The 4221-nt window shown below is 53.8% G+C and overlaps 1 pseudogene; it reads left to right on the top strand.

The window, feature by feature from the left end:
* Nucleotides 1–2735: 2735 nt before the first annotated feature.
* Nucleotides 2736–3448, top strand: LOC136154329 (phosphoethanolamine/phosphocholine phosphatase-like; annotated as a pseudogene).
* The last annotated feature ends 773 nt before the right edge of the window (nt 3449–4221 follow it).

Below are 4221 nucleotides of genomic sequence, written 5' to 3'. Positions count from 1 at the left end.
TCTTCCCAGTGGGCACATATGGTTGTGAGTGTTGGAGTGTAAAGAAGGTGGAGCACCAAAGAATCGATGCCTTCAAAGTGTGGTGCTGGAGAAGACTCCTGCAAGTCTCTTTGACAGCAAGGAATTCAAACCAGTCAATCTTAAGCGGAATCAACAATCCTCATTGGGAAGGAATGATGCTGAGCTGAAACTCCATTATTTTGGTCATTTGATATGTACAACTGACTCATTGGAAAAGTCCCTGATGGTGGGAAGGACTGAGGGCAGAAGGAGAAGAGGGCATCAGAGCATGGGATGACTGGATGGCATCACCGATGCAATGGACATGAACTTAGGCAAACTTCGGGAGATGGTGAGGGACACGGAGGCCTGGCAAGCTGCAGCCCATGGGGTCGCCAAGAGTCAGACACGACTGTGCGGCTGAACATCAACAACAAACCCATATTCTTGAACAGTGATTAAAAGTAGAAATCATCTGCAGCAAAAAACAAAACTGTAGAAAAAAGCAAACATGTGGAGGCGAAGTCAGTGAAGAAATCAAAGAGTAAATGATAATATACCTATAGGGAAATGAAAGGGAAAACACAACCCCTATGGAAGGCAGCAAAAGCAGTTCTAAGAGGGAATTTTGTAGCAATACAATCTTACCTCAGGAAACAAGAAAAACCTCAAATAAACAACCTAACCTTACACCTAAAGCAATGAGAGAAAAAGGAACAAAGAAAATGGAAAGTTAGCAGAAGGGTAGAAATCAAAGATCAGAGCAGAGATATAAGCAATAGAGATTAAGAAAGCAACAGATGAGATCAATGAAACTACTTTGACCACCTGATGTGAAGAACTGACTCATTGCAAAAGACCATGATGCTGGGAAAGATTGAAGGTGAGAGGAGAAGGGGACAACAGAGGATGAGATGATTGGAGAACATCCCTGACTCGATGGACAGGAGCTTGAGTAAGCTCCAGGAGTTGGTGACGGACAGGGAAGCCTGGCGTGCTGCAGTCCATGGGGTTGCAAATAGTCAGACACAACTGAGTGACTGAACTGAAGTGAATAAAACTAAAAGCTGGTTCTTTGAAAGGATAAGCAAAATTGATAGACCTTTTGCCAGATCCATCAAGAATAAAAGGGAGGGGGGATGGGGGGCAAGTGGAGGGGACGGCCCAGACGCACGTCATCCACGGCCCCTCCGGACTGGAGGGACTCGTGAGAGCCGAAGCCCAGAAATCCGGGGGTGGATAAGACACCGCATCCCCTCCAATTCCCGTAAGCACCCCTTGCTCCATCCTGAGCCCAAACACCTCAGCTAGCCCGTGTACCCCTACTCTTCACACTCCAAACTCAGCCGGGACAGACCTCTGCCGCCGCCGCCTCCCACCCGGCTGGAAAAGCTCAGAGGTCCTGTCCCCCTTTCCTCTGAGAGACACTATTTGCTGACCACAAGAGGATTCAGTCACTCAGGAGAAAGCTTCCAGAGCTTTGGCCACAACTAGATTCCTAGACTACAAATGCTTAGGGAAAAGGCTGAAACCCACATTCCATGTGTAGCCAGGGAGTGGGGACAGATGGGGTACCTCAAGATGGAGGGAGCCCTTCCTCTGACTGGTGCCCTGCTCCTGCAAAGTCCCAGTCTCTCTCTTGAGAAGCTGTTGATTTTCCTTGCTGTCCTGGGATGGTCTGGGGAGAGTCACCTTGACAAAGTCAGAGGGGTACCCAGTGTCAACCCACTCTCACCACCAGAGGGCAGCAGCCAGCCAGACGTTTGCTCCTGCCCCTGTCTAGTCTGGCTCGCAGTAGTGGTCCAGATGTGTCCCAGCTGCATCTAGTTTCTCATTTAAACCCAGGGTGGAGGGGAGCAACTGGGAGCTATAGGTTTGAAGCAGCATTGGTGAAGGCCCCAGGAAGCCAAATCCTGTCCCCAAAGTCACATAGCAAAATCTGGCAGAAATATCAACCTGACTCTTGGCGGACTGCCAGTCTCTAGAAGCACCACTGAGTGAGACAGTCCTAGATCACCTGTGGTACCCAGGGGTCCTAGCCCTTCAGCTGCAGTGGATGCCCAGCCCTGGGCATCTGCCTCTTCCCTTTTGAGGACAGAGGGCAGGCAAGGCTGTGACCAAGTGTTCATGAACCAGGCTTTGCCCAATAGAAACATGGTAGCCTTGGGCAAGTTATTTAATCTCTCGAGTCCTTTTCATCTGCTGGATCCATGGAATTGTGTTGAGCAAGGACAGAATATGAGTGAAGCTGATTTGTAAGCCATGATGTACCATACACAAGAAAGGGGCAATGAACATATAGAGAAAAAAAAACACTGGTCTCAGACTCTGAGATCTGATTTTGAGGTCTGTCTCTGCCATATATAGTGGGTGATGTTTGCACAAGTTGGTTACCCTTTCTAGGTCTTCAATAATATCTGTAACCTTTCCAGCATCATGAGGGATTGTTAAGAGGATGACTAGCAAGGGCCTTGTGGTCCTTAGCTTATTTGATGGGCTGTTTTTACTGAGTGGTTCCTGGGGCTCAGGAGAGGGGATAGGATCAGGTGGATGTTAGTGGTGGAAACAAAGCCACCTGGCTGGGCACCCTCACATGGACCTTGTATGGTGGTCAGGAGCTCTGGACCGACAGCTGGAGGCCAACAATCCCTACAGGTGGTGCTCAGGGTGATGTACTGACAGTGAGCGGGTGTTTTCCAGTTGCTGGCCTCCGATGCCTGTCTAGGGACAGCGGGATGGCTGCGCAGGGCTCACCGCGCTTCCTCCTGACCTTCGACTTTGATGAGACTATCGTGGACGAAAACAGTTCCCAGAGAGCCTGCGTGCCACCTAGCGCGAAGGCTTCTACAACGAGTACATGCAGCGCGTCTTCCAGTACCTGGGTGACCAGGGCGTGCGGCCGCGAGACCTGCGCGTGCTCTACGAGTCCATCCCGCTGTCGCCCGGCATGGGTGAAATGCTGCAGTTTGTGGCCAAGCAGGGTTCCTGCTTTGAGGTTATTCTCATCTCAGATGCCAACACCTTTGGCGTGGAGAGCGCGCTGCGCGCCGCCGGCCACCAAGGCCTGTTCCGCCGCATCTTCAGCAACCCTTCAGGGCCCGACGCTCAGGGGCTGCTGGCGCTGCAGCCCTTCCACTCACACAGCTGCCCGCGCTGCCCCGCCAACACGTGCAAGCACAAGGTGCTCAGCGACTACCTGCGCGAGCGAGCCCACGACAGCGTGCACTTCGAGCGCCTTTCCTACGGGGGCGACGGCGCCAACGACTTCTGTCCCATGGGGCTGCTGGCCGGTGGCGATGTGGCCTTCCCTCGCCGCGGCTACCCCATGCACCGCCTTATCCAGGAGGCACAGAAGGCTGAGCCCAGCTCCTTCCGCGCCAGCGTGGTACCCTGGGAAAATGCCACCGAAGTGCGCCTCCATCTGCAACAGGTGCTGAAGACGTGCTGAGGACGCGGCCTGCAGGGGGCGCCCAGCGGGAAGGGGGCCAGGGGGCTTGGGACAGGGAAAGACAAACCTAGTTTTAATAGTCCCTTTCCCTTTCGTTTTGGTGGGTCCCTCCAGGAATTTCGGGCATCCGGAGCTCGTCCATTTGGGGGCTGGAGGAGAGAGTTCGGAGCTGTCCCCGTCTATGCAGTTAACCCAGCTTGGCTGTCTCCCGCAGTTCCACTGCAAGCGAATTCTAGAGTTTGGCCCCACCAGGGTGGTGCGCAGACCCAAGCAGGCAGCAGTGTTTTCCAAAAATCTTGCCCCTTCCCAACTGGGGGGAAGAGGTTGCCTGGCAGGGTAGAGAAGGAACATCTCCCACTGTGTTGCATTAACTGTTGCCTTGGGCCGCATGATTTCCTTCCCCTAGACTTCTGTCAGGGGGACCCAGGTCCTGAAATTCCTCCCCCCGCCCCTTCAGCCCCAGACTCCCCGCGGAGAGGTGGTGCTCTCCACCGACGCCAGTCTCAGGCCTAGGTCTTGCTTTACCTTCTGTGACCCTACACTACTCTCCTCCCTCCCCCCCCACCCCCACGCACGCTGTCAGCGTCCCTACAGGAAGAAATCCCAGAGGGAACAATCGCCTCCTGGTGGTGGAATGAGGTAGCACACTGTCCAGGGCTCGCGTCCCGCCAGCCAGGGACCTCAGAAAACGCGACCAGGTCCACTCCTCGCACCCCAGCCTCTTCTATGCAGCAAGAAACCAGGGACTGAACCAAAGTCGTCCCGCCGACTGG

Source organism: Muntiacus reevesi, chromosome X (assembly GCF_963930625.1).
Source record: "Muntiacus reevesi chromosome X, mMunRee1.1, whole genome shotgun sequence".
Taxonomy (NCBI): domain Eukaryota; kingdom Metazoa; phylum Chordata; class Mammalia; order Artiodactyla; family Cervidae; genus Muntiacus; species Muntiacus reevesi.
Note: the sequence above shows the minus strand (reverse complement) of the source record. Positions and strands in the feature narration are given on the sequence as shown.